At 49.3% G+C, this 17,881-nt stretch overlaps 5 pseudogenes; all 5 read left to right on the plus strand.

Moving 5' to 3' along the window:
• Window positions 1-2,180: 2,180 nt before the first annotated feature.
• LOC124720177 lies at window positions 2,181-2,393 on the plus strand (annotated as a pseudogene).
• A 3,274-nt stretch (window positions 2,394-5,667) lies between these two features.
• LOC124720184 lies at window positions 5,668-5,880 on the plus strand (annotated as a pseudogene).
• Window positions 5,881-9,155: 3,275 nt separating this feature from the next.
• Window positions 9,156-9,368, plus strand: LOC124720192 (annotated as a pseudogene).
• A 3,275-nt stretch (window positions 9,369-12,643) lies between these two features.
• On the plus strand, window positions 12,644-12,856 carry LOC124720198 (annotated as a pseudogene).
• Window positions 12,857-16,137: 3,281 nt separating this feature from the next.
• Window positions 16,138-16,350, plus strand: LOC124720205 (annotated as a pseudogene).
• Window positions 16,351-17,881: the final 1,531 nt, after the last annotated feature.

The following is a 17,881-nucleotide window of genomic DNA, read 5'->3' on the forward strand; positions in this document are numbered from 1 at the left end:
TGTCTTACTCACCCACCGCCGACGCTCGAACCCCGGCTGCAATTGATCCCTAGATTTCGCCGGTGCCTCCGATAGGGTCTCCCATCCTACCTGCTGGCCGTTATGTAGCGGATGGGTTTCGGGGAGCACTTCATAAGAGTCATCCGGCACTTCTTGGATGGAGCAAATTCCACAATCATTGTGAACGGTTGCAGATCACGACCAATTTCCATCAGACGATCAGTTCGACAAGGGTGTCCCTTGTCAGTGTATTTTATCGCTTTGGCGCTGTACCCCATGCTGCGTGACATCGGACGGATGGTCGATGGTGTTCCTTTCCCAGGCGTCACCTTCCGCAGTGTGGCGTAGGCGGATGGTGTAGGTGTGTTTGTAGCAAACGCCAGGGACATCGATTCGGTTCGCCGAGTCCTCCACGTTTATGAACGAGCATCCGGTGCCATGTTAAAATCCAACAAAATGGTGCTAATCCCACTAGGACCACGATCATTGACCATCGAACGCCCATGCTACCGGATTGTAGGGGAACAACGTATCTTGGGTCTTGAGGTGACTGCCTGTCCACAGCGCATGTTAACACTCACGTGCAGGCGGATTCTCACGCGCATCAGAGGACTTTGCGTGAGTCACACTGATCAACGACTCGACCTCCATCAACGAATCCAACTGATTAATACTTACATCCTATCACGGGCATGGTATGTAGCACAACTCCTTACGCTACCGAAACAAACCAGCAGAGCCATCTCACAAACAGTATATTGCCTATTGTGGCGGCGTGCACTATTCAAAGTTGATGCACAGACTTGTACACTGCCAAAAGTCGATAGTCGCCTTGGACTCATTGACTTTCCCCACAAATGTGCGGCAATCCTGATTCACCGTATCGCCACTTTGCGTGAGATTGACCCAGGTGGGACAACAGCGGTGCTTTTCGACCGTTATCGCCTACAATCGGCGCGTGCACCAGTATGCTTGACACATATTCCATTCCGGATGACGACAGTCAAGGACTATCACCTCAATCAAAGTTACATCCTAGCAGTGGCCACCGACAAGGCACGCACATCGAAGCGCCTTTACTAGGCGCTTCGAGGCCAGCTCACACCACACAAATTGGAGGACAGACGACCGTCGGTCATCTGGCACCACGCTTGGGCTAATATCAACCACCTAGCCCTTCCCACAGAAGTTTCAGCGCTATGGTATCGCGTTGTAAACAATTTAATACCCACTAATCATCGCCTGGCGGCCATCCTCCTATGGCCCTCGGCTGCTTGCGGCCGATGTGGTGACGTAGACACCAGAGAGCATCGTCTCCTATGCCCTCACGTCACAGAAGTGTGGGACCTTGCACGTGTGCTATTAACGCTGATCGGTGGGACTACACTGGACTATGTGTCAGTCGACTGGTTCCTTAACCCTGGTATTCAGACCAACCCCCGAACACGACGTAACGCAATGGTGTGTCTCTTGGGCCAAACCATTTTCTCGATCTATGACCTTTGCCTCGCAGATGCTGTCTCTTTCATGGACTACCTTTGGAGCCAGCATCGCCTGGCGGAATCTGACCGGAAATATACCATTACTTTTGCAAGATTTCTTAAAGTTGCAATGGTTCATGGTTATCAAAAGGTGTTCCGGGCTAACTAAGGCACCTCGTATAAGAATTGCCTGAGTGTACCCCTGGATCTTTGTCACTCGGACTTTCAAACTACCCTTGACTTACCCATACCCCAGATTTGATATTGGCCTTCTGGGCATCACTAGAGTAGACTGTTCTGTGATACTGATAATATGGAAATTGGTAACATGCGAATTGTGTGAACCTTGTATGAAAAATTATTGGAAAATTGGAAAACGCATAATCTATCTTAGAGGATTATTACTTTGTTAATTCTATGGGCGATGGGATTATCTCGCCAGTTCGTTTGAGTGTGCTGCGTCGCTGTTTTTTTTTTATTTTGCCTTCATTTCTGTCTTTATTTATTTCTTTCTATTTAGTTTTTAAAATCATCACTTGCCTCACACCTGCAGAGGGAGGTGTGTTTCTGAGTAGTGTGTCGTCGCCCCCTGAGGCATAGCAGAGTATGCCTCCGCTTTTATTTTCGGTTTATGGCAATAAGTCTTGCTACTAACAACACCCTGCTTTACGTGCTGCGTCGACACTAGAGGATGGCGGCATTTTTGGAGAGGAAAAGGTAGGGCTATAGGGGAGGTAGGAGGGAAAAAAAGTGTAGTATCTGTTCTTATCAGCTTAATATCTGATACGTCCTGCATCACACGACCAGAATATTAAACTCATTTTTGGCTTCTGACGGAGTGCTAGGGGCTTGCTCCACCTCTGTAGCGGGTTGGCCCGGCATTGCAGTACCGCCGGGATCGGCCCACCTAAAATTAATTAAAACACAGCCTGAAATGGGTTAACATTCTGCAGTGATCAGATATTCCGCTGGTAGCAAAACTTGTCGTAGTTGTTGATGTGCCCAGTAGTTAGTTGCTTACACACCACGATTTCTTTTAATTAATTTAAGATTATCTTAAGTAATTTTTTTTTTTTTTTTTTTTTTTGCGGTTAGCCGGACCGCACTTGCAGCCGCATTACGCTAGGCTGGTAATTTATGGGGGCACAGGACAGTGCCTTCGGATGCCTCGTTAGCGTCTCTTATGGTCTGGTCACAGATAATTTTAATTAAATTGTTTGGAGTTATAACCTTAGCTCCTCGCGAACGTCGTCGTCGTCGCCGCCGCACGCACGCAGAATACGTGTGTACACACGCACACACACATATGCAGTAGGTGGTGGACGACGTAAGCACTCGGCTAGGTGTAGCTCGCGCCAGTATAGCTCGCACCGGCCTGACGCTGCTGTGGGGCGGCCTCACGGCTTCTCCACTGCCCTGGCAGCTAGCGGCGTTCAAATAGGAGTCGCAGTTTACTCCTCGACATGGAGGGTAGTACTGGGCTGTTGACGAGTGCTCTCGTATATTGTCGTTCCTTCCGGCACTTGCTTTTGCGATGTTTTCGACGGTCGCCTGTTGCCATATCAGCCCGCACCACCGTATGTCACTCCCTCATGTGGAACGCACACGCTGCAAGCATTTAGGCCCTGACACTGCGGTTTTTCATCTCTGGCGGTACTCCGCAAGGATACCGCCCTTCGATTGTGCCATTCCAGCACTAATCGAAGTGCTAGGTTTTCCGGCCTGTTAGGAGACCGCTTCTGCAAAATGTGCGAGGAGATTTTTGCTGGTTGCGAGCTACCCGCCGATTTTCTAGCTGTACGTATTGGCTTTAATCCAAAGGTCACAGGTCACTGATGGGCTAAAGACGTACGTCCCATCACCGTTCTTAACACTGATTATAAGTTGGTGGCACGAAGTGTGGCTTCACGTCTTAAACAGGGAATGAATAAGGTACTTTGTCCCACTCAATCATGTGGCGTTTCGAATCGAACCACCTTCACCGCTGCTTCTATATACCGTGATGCTGTCTTACTCACCCACCGCCGACGCTCGAACCCCGGCTGCAATTGATCCCTAGATTTCGCCGGTGCCTCCGATAGGGTCTCCCATCCTACCTGCTGGCCGTTATGTAGCGGATGGGTTTCGGGGAGCACTTCATAAGAGTCATCCGGCACTTCTTGGATGGAGCAAATTCCACAATCATTGTGAACGGTTGCAGATCACGACCAATTTCCATCAGACGATCAGTTCGACAAGGGTGTCCCTTGTCAGTGTATTTTATCGCTTTGGCGCTGTACCCCATGCTGCGTGACATCGGACGGATGGTCGATGGTGTTCCTTTCCCAGGCGTCACCTTCCGCAGTGTGGCGTAGGCGGATGGTGTAGGTGTGTTTGTAGCAAACGCCAGGGACATCGATTCGGTTCGCCGAGTCCTCCACGTTTATGAACGAGCATCCGGTGCCATGTTAAAATCCAACAAAATGGTGCTAATCCCACTAGGACCACGATCATTGACCATCGAACGCCCATGCTACCGGATTGTAGGGGAACAACGTATCTTGGGTCTTGAGGTGACTGCCTGTCCACAGCGCATGTTAACACTCACGTGCAGGCGGATTCTCACGCGCATCAGAGGACTTTGCGTGAGTCACACTGATCAACGACTCGACCTCCATCAACGAATCCAACTGATTAATACTTACATCCTATCACGGGCATGGTATGTAGCACAACTCCTTACGCTACCGAAACAAACCAGCAGAGCCATCTCACAAACAGTATATTGCCTATTGTGGCGGCGTGCACTATTCAAAGTTGATGCACAGACTTGTACACTGCCAAAAGTCGATAGTCGCCTTGGACTCATTGACTTTCCCCACAAATGTGCGGCAATCCTGATTCACCGTATCGCCACTTTGCGTGAGATTGACCCAGGTGGGACAACAGCGGTGCTTTTCGACCGTTATCGCCTACAATCGGCGCGTGCACCAGTATGCTTGACACATATTCCATTCCGGATGACGACAGTCAAGGACTATCACCTCAATCAAAGTTACATCCTAGCAGTGGCCACCGACAAGGCACGCACATCGAAGCGCCTTTACTAGGCGCTTCGAGGCCAGCTCACACCACACAAATTGGAGGACAGACGACCGTCGGTCATCTGGCACCACGCTTGGGCTAATATCAACCACCTAGCCCTTCCCACAGAAGTTTCAGCGCTATGGTATCGCGTTGTAAACAATTTAATACCCACTAATCATCGCCTGGCGGCCATCCTCCTATGGCCCTCGGCTGCTTGCGGCCGATGTGGTGACGTAGACACCAGAGAGCATCGTCTCCTATGCCCTCACGTCACAGAAGTGTGGGACCTTGCACGTGTGCTATTAACGCTGATCGGTGGGACTACACTGGACTATGTGTCAGTCGACTGGTTCCTTAACCCTGGTATTCAGACCAACCCCCGAACACGACGTAACGCAATGGTGTGTCTCTTGGGCCAAACCATTTTCTCGATCTATGACCTTTGCCTCGCAGATGCTGTCTCTTTCATGGACTACCTTTGGAGCCAGCATCGCCTGGCGGAATCTGACCGGAAATATACCATTACTTTTGCAAGATTTCTTAAAGTTGCAATGGTTCATGGTTATCAAAAGGTGTTCCGGGCTAACTAAGGCACCTCGTATAAGAATTGCCTGAGTGTACCCCTGGATCTTTGTCACTCGGACTTTCAAACTACCCTTGACTTACCCATACCCCAGATTTGATATTGGCCTTCTGGGCATCACTAGAGTAGACTGTTCTGTGATACTGATAATATGGAAATTGGTAACATGCGAATTGTGTGAACCTTGTATGAAAAATTATTGGAAAATTGGAAAACGCATAATCTATCTTAGAGGATTATTACTTTGTTAATTCTATGGGCGATGGGATTATCTCGCCAGTTCGTTTGAGTGTGCTGCGTCGCTGTTTTTTTTTTATTTTGCCTTCATTTCTGTCTTTATTTATTTCTTTCTATTTAGTTTTTAAAATCATCACTTGCCTCACACCTGCAGAGGGAGGTGTGTTTCTGAGTAGTGTGTCGTCGCCCCCTGAGGCATAGCAGAGTATGCCTCCGCTTTTATTTTCGGTTTATGGCAATAAGTCTTGCTACTAACAACACCCTGCTTTACGTGCTGCGTCGACACTAGAGGATGGCGGCATTTTTGGAGAGGAAAAGGTAGGGCTATAGGGGAGGTAGGAGGGAAAAAAAGTGTAGTATCTGTTCTTATCAGCTTAATATCTGATACGTCCTGCATCACACGACCAGAATATTAAACTCATTTTTGGCTTCTGACGGAGTGCTAGGGGCTTGCTCCACCTCTGTAGCGGGTTGGCCCGGCATTGCAGTACCGCCGGGATCGGCCCACCTAAAATTAATTAAAACACAGCCTGAAATGGGTTAACATTCTGCAGTGATCAGATATTCCGCTGGTAGCAAAACTTGTCGTAGTTGTTGATGTGCCCAGTAGTTAGTTGCTTACACACCACGATTTCTTTTAATTAATTTAAGATTATCTTAAGTAATTTTTTTTTTTTTTTTTTTTTTTGCGGTTAGCCGGACCGCACTTGCAGCCGCATTACGCTAGGCTGGTAATTTATGGGGGCACAGGACAGTGCCTTCGGATGCCTCGTTAGCGTCTCTTATGGTCTGGTCACAGATAATTTTAATTAAATTGTTTGGAGTTATAACCTTAGCTCCTCGCGAACGTCGTCGTCGTCGCCGCCGCACGCACGCAGAATACGTGTGTACACACGCACACACACATATGCAGTAGGTGGTGGACGACGTAAGCACTCGGCTAGGTGTAGCTCGCGCCAGTATAGCTCGCACCGGCCTGACGCTGCTGTGGGGCGGCCTCACGGCTTCTCCACTGCCCTGGCAGCTAGCGGCGTTCAAATAGGAGTCGCAGTTTACTCCTCGACATGGAGGGTAGTACTGGGCTGTTGACGAGTGCTCTCGTATATTGTCGTTCCTTCCGGCACTTGCTTTTGCGATGTTTTCGACGGTCGCCTGTTGCCATATCAGCCCGCACCACCGTATGTCACTCCCTCATGTGGAACGCACACGCTGCAAGCATTTAGGCCCTGACACTGCGGTTTTTCATCTCTGGCGGTACTCCGCAAGGATACCGCCCTTCGATTGTGCCATTCCAGCACTAATCGAAGTGCTAGGTTTTCCGGCCTGTTAGGAGACCGCTTCTGCAAAATGTGCGAGGAGATTTTTGCTGGTTGCGAGCTACCCGCCGATTTTCTAGCTGTACGTATTGGCTTTAATCCAAAGGTCACAGGTCACTGATGGGCTAAAGACGTACGTCCCATCACCGTTCTTAACACTGATTATAAGTTGGTGGCACGAAGTGTGGCTTCACGTCTTAAACAGGGAATGAATAAGGTACTTTGTCCCACTCAATCATGTGGCGTTTCGAATCGAACCACCTTCACCGCTGCTTCTATATACCGTGATGCTGTCTTACTCACCCACCGCCGACGCTCGAACCCCGGCTGCAATTGATCCCTAGATTTCGCCGGTGCCTCCGATAGGGTCTCCCATCCTACCTGCTGGCCGTTATGTAGCGGATGGGTTTCGGGGAGCACTTCATAAGAGTCATCCGGCACTTCTTGGATGGAGCAAATTCCACAATCATTGTGAACGGTTGCAGATCACGACCAATTTCCATCAGACGATCAGTTCGACAAGGGTGTCCCTTGTCAGTGTATTTTATCGCTTTGGCGCTGTACCCCATGCTGCGTGACATCGGACGGATGGTCGATGGTGTTCCTTTCCCAGGCGTCACCTTCCGCAGTGTGGCGTAGGCGGATGGTGTAGGTGTGTTTGTAGCAAACGCCAGGGACATCGATTCGGTTCGCCGAGTCCTCCACGTTTATGAACGAGCATCCGGTGCCATGTTAAAATCCAACAAAATGGTGCTAATCCCACTAGGACCACGATCATTGACCATCGAACGCCCATGCTACCGGATTGTAGGGGAACAACGTATCTTGGGTCTTGAGGTGACTGCCTGTCCACAGCGCATGTTAACACTCACGTGCAGGCGGATTCTCACGCGCATCAGAGGACTTTGCGTGAGTCACACTGATCAACGACTCGACCTCCATCAACGAATCCAACTGATTAATACTTACATCCTATCACGGGCATGGTATGTAGCACAACTCCTTACGCTACCGAAACAAACCAGCAGAGCCATCTCACAAACAGTATATTGCCTATTGTGGCGGCGTGCACTATTCAAAGTTGATGCACAGACTTGTACACTGCCAAAAGTCGATAGTCGCCTTGGACTCATTGACTTTCCCCACAAATGTGCGGCAATCCTGATTCACCGTATCGCCACTTTGCGTGAGATTGACCCAGGTGGGACAACAGCGGTGCTTTTCGACCGTTATCGCCTACAATCGGCGCGTGCACCAGTATGCTTGACACATATTCCATTCCGGATGACGACAGTCAAGGACTATCACCTCAATCAAAGTTACATCCTAGCAGTGGCCACCGACAAGGCACGCACATCGAAGCGCCTTTACTAGGCGCTTCGAGGCCAGCTCACACCACACAAATTGGAGGACAGACGACCGTCGGTCATCTGGCACCACGCTTGGGCTAATATCAACCACCTAGCCCTTCCCACAGAAGTTTCAGCGCTATGGTATCGCGTTGTAAACAATTTAATACCCACTAATCATCGCCTGGCGGCCATCCTCCTATGGCCCTCGGCTGCTTGCGGCCGATGTGGTGACGTAGACACCAGAGAGCATCGTCTCCTATGCCCTCACGTCACAGAAGTGTGGGACCTTGCACGTGTGCTATTAACGCTGATCGGTGGGACTACACTGGACTATGTGTCAGTCGACTGGTTCCTTAACCCTGGTATTCAGACCAACCCCCGAACACGACGTAACGCAATGGTGTGTCTCTTGGGCCAAACCATTTTCACGATCTATGACCTTTGCCTCGCAGATGCTGTCTCTTTCATGGACTACCTTTGGAGCCAGCATCGCCTGGCGGAATCTGACCGGAAATATACCATTACTTTTGCAAGATTTCTTAAAGTTGCAATGGTTCATGGTTATCAAAAGGTGTTCCGGGCTAACTAAGGCACCTCGTATAAGAATTGCCTGAGTGTACCCCTCGATCTTTGTCACTCGGACTTTCAAACTACCCTTGACTTACCCATACCCCAGATTTGATATTGGCCTTCTGGGCATCACTAGAGTAGACTGTTCTGTGATACTGATAATATGGAAATTGGTAACATGCGAATTGTGTGAACCTTGTATGAAAAATTATTGGAAAATTGGAAAACGCATAATCTATCTTAGAGGATTATTACTTTGTTAATTCTATGGGCGATGGGATTATCTCGCCAGTTCGTTTGAGTGTGCTGCGTCGCTGTTTTTTTTTTTATTTTGCCTTCATTTCTGTCTTTATTTATTTCTTTCTATTTAGTTTTTAAAATCATCACTTGCCTCACACCTGCAGAGGGAGGTGTGTTTCTGAGTAGTGTGTCGTCGCCCCCTGAGGCATAGCAGAGTATGCCTCCGCTTTTATTTTCGGTTTATGGCAATAAGTCTTGCTACTAACAACACCCTGCTTTACGTGCTGCGTCGACACTAGAGGATGGCGGCATTTTTGGAGAGGAAAAGGTAGGGCTATAGGGGAGGTAGGAGGGAAAAAAAGTGTAGTATCTGTTCTTATCAGCTTAATATCTGATACGTCCTGCATCACACGACCAGAATATTAAACTCATTTTTGGCTTCTGACGGAGTGCTAGGGGCTTGCTCCACCTCTGTAGCGGGTTGGCCCGGCATTGCAGTACCGCCGGGATCGGCCCACCTAAAATTAATTAAAACACAGCCTGAAATGGGTTAACATTCTGCAGTGATCAGATATTCCGCTGGTAGCAAAACTTGTCGTAGTTGTTGATGTGCCCAGTAGTTAGTTGCTTACACACCACGATTTCTTTTAATTAATTTAAGATTATCTTAAGTAATTTTTTTTTTTTTTTTTTTTTTTGCGGTTAGCCGGACCGCACTTGCAGCCGCATTACGCTAGGCTGGTAATTTATGGGGGCACAGGACAGTGCCTTCGGATGCCTCGTTAGCGTCTCTTATGGTCTGGTCACAGATAATTTTAATTAAATTGTTTGGAGTTATAACCTTAGCTCCTCGCGAACGTCGTCGTCGTCGCCGCCGCACGCACGCAGAATACGTGTGTACACACGCACACACACATATGCAGTAGGTGGTGGACGACGTAAGCACTCGGCTAGGTGTAGCTCGCGCCAGTATAGCTCGCACCGGCCTGACGCTGCTGTGGGGCGGCCTCACGGCTTCTCCACTGCCCTGGCAGCTAGCGGCGTTCAAATAGGAGTCGCAGTTTACTCCTCGACATGGAGGGTAGTACTGGGCTGTTGACGAGTGCTCTCGTATATTGTCGTTCCTTCCGGCACTTGCTTTTGCGATGTTTTCGACGGTCGCCTGTTGCCATATCAGCCCGCACCACCGTATGTCACTCCCTCATGTGGAACGCACACGCTGCAAGCATTTAGGCCCTGACACTGCGGTTTTTCATCTCTGGCGGTACTCCGCAAGGATACCGCCCTTCGATTGTGCCATTCCAGCACTAATCGAAGTGCTAGGTTTTCCGGCCTGTTAGGAGACCGCTTCTGCAAAATGTGCGAGGAGATTTTTGCTGGTTGCGAGCTACCCGCCGATTTTCTAGCTGTACGTATTGGCTTTAATCCAAAGGTCACAGGTCACTGATGGGCTAAAGACGTACGTCCCATCACCGTTCTTAACACTGATTATAAGTTGGTGGCACGAAGTGTGGCTTCACGTCTTAAACAGGGAATGAATAAGGTACTTTGTCCCACTCAATCATGTGGCGTTTCGAATCGAACCACCTTCACCGCTGCTTCTATATACCGTGATGCTGTCTTACTCACCCACCGCCGACGCTCGAACCCCGGCTGCAATTGATCCCTAGATTTCGCCGGTGCCTCCGATAGGGTCTCCCATCCTACCTGCTGGCCGTTATGTAGCGGATGGGTTTCGGGGAGCACTTCATAAGAGTCATCCGGCACTTCTTGGATGGAGCAAATTCCACAATCATTGTGAACGGTTGCAGATCACGACCAATTTCCATCAGACGATCATTTCGACAAGGGTGTCCCTTGTCAGTGTATTTTATCGCTTTGGCGCTGTACCCCATGCTGCGTGACATCGGACGGATGGTCGATGGTGTTCCTTTCCCAGGCGTCACCTTCCGCAGTGTGGCGTAGGCGGATGGTGTAGGTGTGTTTGTAGCAAACGCCAGGGACATCGATTCGGTTCGCCGAGTCCTCCACGTTTATGAACGAGCATCCGGTGCCATGTTAAAATCCAACAAAATGGTGCTAATCCCACTAGGACCACGATCATTGACCATCGAACGCCCATGCTACCGGATTGTAGGGGAACAACGTATCTTGGGTCTTGAGGTGACTGCCTGTCCACAGCGCATGTTAACACTCACGTGCAGGCGGATTCTCACGCGCATCACAGGACTTTGCGTGAGTCACACTGATCAACGACTCGACCTCCATCAACGAATCCAACTGATTAATACTTACATCCTATCACGGGCATGGTATGTAGCACAACTCCTTACGCTACCGAAACAAACCAGCAGAGCCATCTCACAAACAGTATATTGCCTATTGTGGCGGCGTGCACTATTCAAAGTTGATGCACAGACTTGTACACTGCCAAAAGTCGATAGTCGCCTTGGACTCATTGACTTTCCCCACAAATGTGCGGCAATCCTGATTCACCGTATCGCCACTTTGCGTGAGATTGACCCAGGTGGGACAACAGCGGTGCTTTTCGACCGTTATCGCCTACAATCGGCGCGTGCACCAGTATGCTTGACACATATTCCATTCCGGATGACGACAGTCAAGGACTATCACCTCAATCAAAGTTACATCCTAGCAGTGGCCACCGACAAGGCACGCACATCGAAGCGCCTTTACTAGGCGCTTCGAGGCCAGCTCACACCACACAAATTGGAGGACAGACGACCGTCGGTCATCTGGCACCACGCTTGGGCTAATATCAACCACCTAGCCCTTCCCACAGAAGTTTCAGCGCTATGGTATCGCGTTGTAAACAATTTAATACCCACTAATCATCGCCTGGCGGCCATCCTCCTATGGCCCTCGGCTGCTTGCGGCCGATGTGGTGACGTAGACACCAGAGAGCATCGTCTCCTATGCCCTCACGTCACAGAAGTGTGGGACCTTGCACGTGTGCTATTAACGCTGATCGGTGGGACTACACTGGACTATGTGTCAGTCGACTGGTTCCTTAACCCTGGTATTCAGACCAACCCCCGAACACGACGTAACGCAATGGTGTGTCTCTTGGGCCAAACCATTTTCACGATCTATGACCTTTGCCTCGCAGATGCTGTCTCTTTCATGGACTACCTTTGGAGCCAGCATCGCCTGGCGGAATCTGACCGGAAATATACCATTACTTTTGCAAGATTTCTTAAAGTTGCAATGGTTCATGGTTATCAAAAGGTGTTCCGGGCTAACTAAGGCACCTCGTATAAGAATTGCCTGAGTGTACCCCTCGATCTTTGTCACTCGGACTTTCAAACTACCCTTGACTTACCCATACCCCAGATTTGATATTGGCCTTCTGGGCATCACTAGAGTAGACTGTTCTGTGATACTGATAATATGGAAATTGGTAACATGCGAATTGTGTGAACCTTGTATGAAAAATTATTGGAAAATTGGAAAACGCATAATCTATCTTAGAGGATTATTACTTTGTTAATTCTATGGGCGATGGGATTATCTCGCCAGTTCGTTTGAGTGTGCTGCGTCGCTGTTTTTTTTTTTATTTTGCCTTCATTTCTGTCTTTATTTATTTCTTTCTATTTAGTTTTTAAAATCATCACTTGCCTCACACCTGCAGAGGGAGGTGTGTTTCTGAGTAGTGTGTCGTCGCCCCCTGAGGCATAGCAGAGTATGCCTCCGCTTTTATTTTCGGTTTATGGCAATAAGTCTTGCTACTAACAACACCCTGCTTTACGTGCTGCGTCGACACTAGAGGATGGCGGCATTTTTGGAGAGGAAAAGGTAGGGCTATAGGGGAGGTAGGAGGGAAAAAAAGTGTAGTATCTGTTCTTATCAGCTTAATATCTGATACGTCCTGCATCACACGACCAGAATATTAAACTCATTTTTGGCTTCTGACGGAGTGCTAGGGGCTTGCTCCACCTCTGTAGCGGGTTGGCCCGGCATTGCAGTACCGCCGGGATCGGCCCACCTAAAATTAATTAAAACACAGCCTGAAATGGGTTAACATTCTGCAGTGATCAGATATTCCGCTGGTAGCAAAACTTGTCGTAGTTGTTGATGTGCCCAGTAGTTAGTTGCTTACACACCACGATTTCTTTTAATTAATTTAAGATTATCTTAAGTAATTTTTTTTTTTTTTTTTTTTTTTTTTTGCGGTTAGCCGGACCGCACTTGCAGCCGCATTACGCTAGGCTGGTAATTTATGGGGGCGCAGGACAGTGCCTTCGGATGCCTCGTTAGCGTCTCTTATGGTCTGGTCACAGATAATTTTAATTAAATTGTTTGGAGTTATAACCTTAGCTCCTCGCGAACGTCGTCGTCGTCGCCGCCGCACGCACGCAGAATACGTGTGTACACACGCACACACACATATGCAGTAGGTGGTGGACGACGTAAGCACTCGGCTAGGTGTAGCTCGCGCCAGTATAGCTCGCACCGGCCTGACGCTGCTGTGGGGCGGCCTCACGGCTTCTCCACTGCCCTGGCAGCTAGCGGCGTTCAAATAGGAGTCGCAGTTTACTCCTCGACATGGAGGGTAGTACTGGGCTGTTGACGAGTGCTCTCGTATATTGTCGTTCCTTCCGGCACTTGCTTTTGCGATGTTTTCGACGGTCGCCTGTTGCCATATCAGCCCGCACCACCGTATGTCACTCCCTCATGTGGAACGCACACGCTGCAAGCATTTAGGCCCTGACACTGCGGTTTTTCATCTCTGGCGGTACTCCGCAAGGATACCGCCCTTCGATTGTGCCATTCCAGCACTAATCGAAGTGCTAGGTTTTCCGGCCTGTTAGGAGACCGCTTCTGCAAAATGTGCGAGGAGATTTTTGCTGGTTGCGAGCTACCCGCCGATTTTCTAGCTGTACGTATTGGCTTTAATCCAAAGGTCACAGGTCACTGATGGGCTAAAGACGTACGTCCCATCACCGTTCTTAACACTGATTATAAGTTGGTGGCACGAAGTGTGGCTTCACGTCTTAAACAGGGAATGAATAAGGTACTTTGTCCCACTCAATCATGTGGCGTTTCGAATCGAACCACCTTCACCGCTGCTTCTATATACCGTGATGCTGTCTTACTCACCCACCGCCGACGCTCGAACCCCGGCTGCAATTGATCCCTAGATTTCGCCGGTGCCTCCGATAGGGTCTCCCATCCTACCTGCTGGCCGTTATGTAGCGGATGGGTTTCGGGGAGCACTTCATAAGAGTCATCCGGCACTTCTTGGATGGAGCAAATTCCACAATCATTGTGAACGGTTGCAGATCACGACCAATTTCCATCAGACGATCATTTCGACAAGGGTGTCCCTTGTCAGTGTATTTTATCGCTTTGGCGCTGTACCCCATGCTGCGTGACATCGGACGGATGGTCGATGGTGTTCCTTTCCCAGGCGTCACCTTCCGCAGTGTGGCGTAGGCGGATGGTGTAGGTGTGTTTGTAGCAAACGCCAGGGACATCGATTCGGTTCGCCGAGTCCTCCACGTTTATGAACGAGCATCCGGTGCCATGTTAAAATCCAACAAAATGGTGCTAATCCCACTAGGACCACGATCATTGACCATCGAACGCCCATGCTACCGGATTGTAGGGGAACAACGTATCTTGGGTCTTGAGGTGACTGCCTGTCCACAGCGCATGTTAACACTCACGTGCAGGCGGATTCTCACGCGCATCACAGGACTTTGCGTGAGTCACACTGATCAACGACTCGACCTCCATCAACGAATCCAACTGATTAATACTTACATCCTATCACGGGCATGGTATGTAGCACAACTCCTTACGCTACCGAAACAAACCAGCAGAGCCATCTCACAAACAGTATATTGCCTATTGTGGCGGCGTGCACTATTCAAAGTTGATGCACAGACTTGTACACTGCCAAAAGTCGATAGTCGCCTTGGACTCATTGACTTTCCCCACAAATGTGCGGCAATCCTGATTCACCGTATCGCCACTTTGCGTGAGATTGACCCAGGTGGGACAACAGCGGTGCTTTTCGACCGTTATCGCCTACAATCGGCGCGTGCACCAGTATGCTTGACACATATTCCATTCCGGATGACGACAGTCAAGGACTATCACCTCAATCAAAGTTACATCCTAGCAGTGGCCACCGACAAGGCACGCACATCGAAGCGCCTTTACTAGGCGCTTCGAGGCCAGCTCACACCACACAAATTGGAGGACAGACGACCGTCGGTCATCTGGCACCACGCTTGGGCTAATATCAACCACCTAGCCCTTCCCACAGAAGTTTCAGCGCTATGGTATCGCGTTGTAAACAATTTAATACCCACTAATCATCGCCTGGCGGCCATCCTCCTATGGCCCTCGGCTGCTTGCGGCCGATGTGGTGACGTAGACACCAGAGAGCATCGTCTCCTATGCCCTCACGTCACAGAAGTGTGGGACCTTGCACGTGTGCTATTAACGCTGATCGGTGGGACTACACTGGACTATGTGTCAGTCGACTGGTTCCTTAACCCTGGTATTCAGACCAACCCCCGAACACGACGTAACGCAATGGTGTGTCTCTTGGGCCAAACCATTTTCACGATCTATGACCTTTGCCTCGCAGATGCTGTCTCTTTCATGGACTACCTTTGGAGCCAGCATCGCCTGGCGGAATCTGACCGGAAATATACCATTACTTTTGCAAGATTTCTTAAAGTTGCAATGGTTCATGGTTATCAAAAGGTGTTCCGGGCTAACTAAGGCACCTCGTATAAGAATTGCCTGAGTGTACCCCTCGATCTTTGTCACTCGGACTTTCAAACTACCCTTGACTTACCCATACCCCAGATTTGATATTGGCCTTCTGGGCATCACTAGAGTAGACTGTTCTGTGATACTGATAATATGGAAATTGGTAACATGCGAATTGTGTGAACCTTGTATGAAAAATTATTGGAAAATTGGAAAACGCATAATCTATCTTAGAGGATTATTACTTTGTTAATTCTATGGGCGATGGGATTATCTCGCCAGTTCGTTTGAGTGTGCTGCGTCGCTGTTTTTTTTTTTTTATTTTGCCTTCATTTCTGTCTTTATTTATTTCTTTCTATTTAGTTTTTAAAATCATCACTTGCCTCACACCTGCAGAGGGAGGTGTGTTTCTGAGTAGTGTGTCGTCGCCCCCTGAGGCATAGCAGAGTATGCCTCCGCTTTTATTTTCGGTTTATGGCAATAAGTCTTGCTACTAACAACACCCTGCTTTACGTGCTGCGTCGACACTAGAGGATGGCGGCATTTTTGGAGAGGAAAAGGTAGGGCTATAGGGGAGGTAGGAGGGAAAAAAAGTGTAGTATCTGTTCTTATCAGCTTAATATCTGATACGTCCTGCATCACACGACCAGAATATTAAACTCATTTTTGGCTTCTGACGGAGTGCTAGGGGCTTGCTCCACCTCTGTAGCGGGTTGGCCCGGCATTGCAGTACCGCCGGGATCGGCCCACCTAAAATTAATTAAAACACAGCCTGAAATGGGTTAACATTCTGCAGTGATCAGATATTCCGCTGGTAGCAAAACTTGTCGTAGTTGTTGATGTGCCCAGTAGTTAGTTGCTTACACACCACGATTTCTTTTAATTAATTTAAGATTATCTTAAGTAATTTTTTTTTTTTTTTTTTTTTTTTTTGCGGTTAGCCGGACCGCACTTGCAGCCGCATTACGCTAGGCTGGTAATTTATGGGGGCGCAGGACAGTGCCTTCGGATGCCTCGTTAGCGTCTCTTATGGTCTGGTCACAGATAATTTTAATTAAATTGTTTGGAGTTATAACCTTAGCTCCTCGCGAACGTCGTCGTCGTCGCCGCCGCACGCACGCAGAATACGTGTGTACACACGCACACACACATATGCAGTAGGTGGTGGACGACGTAAGCACTCGGCTAGGTGTAGCTCGCGCCAGTATAGCTCGCACCGGCCTGACGCTGCTGTGGGGCGGCCTCACGGCTTCTCCACTGCCCTGGCAGCTAGCGGCGTTCAAATAGGAGTCGCAGTTTACTCCTCGACATGGAGGGTAGTACTGGGCTGTTGACGAGTGCTCTCGTATATTGTCGTTCCTTCCGGCACTTGCTTTTGCGATGTTTTCGACGGTCGCCTGTTGCCATATCAGCCCGCACCACCGTATGTCGCTCCCTCATGTGGAACGCACACGCTGCAAGCATTTAGGTCCTGACACTGCGGTTTTTCATCTCTGGCGGTACTCCGCAAGGATACCGCCCTTCGATTGTGCCATTCCAGCACTAATCGAAGTGCTAGGTTTTCCGGCCTGTTAGGAGACCGCTTCTGCAAAATGTGCGAGGAGATTTTTGCTGGTTGCGAGCTACCCGCCGATTTTCTAGCTGTACATATTGGCTTTAATCCAAAGGTCACAGGTCACTGATGGGCTAAAGACGTACGTCCCATCACCGTTCTTAACACTGATTATAAGTTGGTGGCACGAAGTGTGGCTTCACGTCTTAAACAGGGAATGAATAAGGTACTTTGTCCCACTCAATCATGTGGCGTTTCGAATCGAACCACCTTCACCGCTGCTTCTATATACCGTGATGCTGTCTTACTCACCCACCGCCGACGCTCGAACCCCGGCTGCAATTGATCCCTAGATTTCGCCGGTGCCTCCGATAGGGTCTCCCATCCTACCTGCTGGCCGTTATGTAGCGGATGGGTTTCGGGGAGCACTTCATAAGAGTCATCCGGCACTTCTTGGATGGAGCAAATTCCACAATCATTGTGAACGGTTGCAGATCACGACCAATTTCCATCAGACGATCAGTTCGACAAGGGTGTCCCTTGTCAGTGTATTTTATCGCTTTGGCGCTGTACCCCATGCTGCGTGACATCGGACGGATGGTCGATGGTGTTCCTTTCCCAGGCGTCACCTTCCGCAGTGTGGCGTAGGCGGATGGTGTAGGTGTGTTTGTAGCAAACGCCAGGGACATCGATTCGGTTCGCCGAGTCCTCCACGTTTATGAACGAGCATCCGG

This window comes from Schistocerca piceifrons, chromosome 1 (genome assembly GCF_021461385.2).
Source record: "Schistocerca piceifrons isolate TAMUIC-IGC-003096 chromosome 1, iqSchPice1.1, whole genome shotgun sequence".
Taxonomy (NCBI): domain Eukaryota; kingdom Metazoa; phylum Arthropoda; class Insecta; order Orthoptera; family Acrididae; genus Schistocerca; species Schistocerca piceifrons.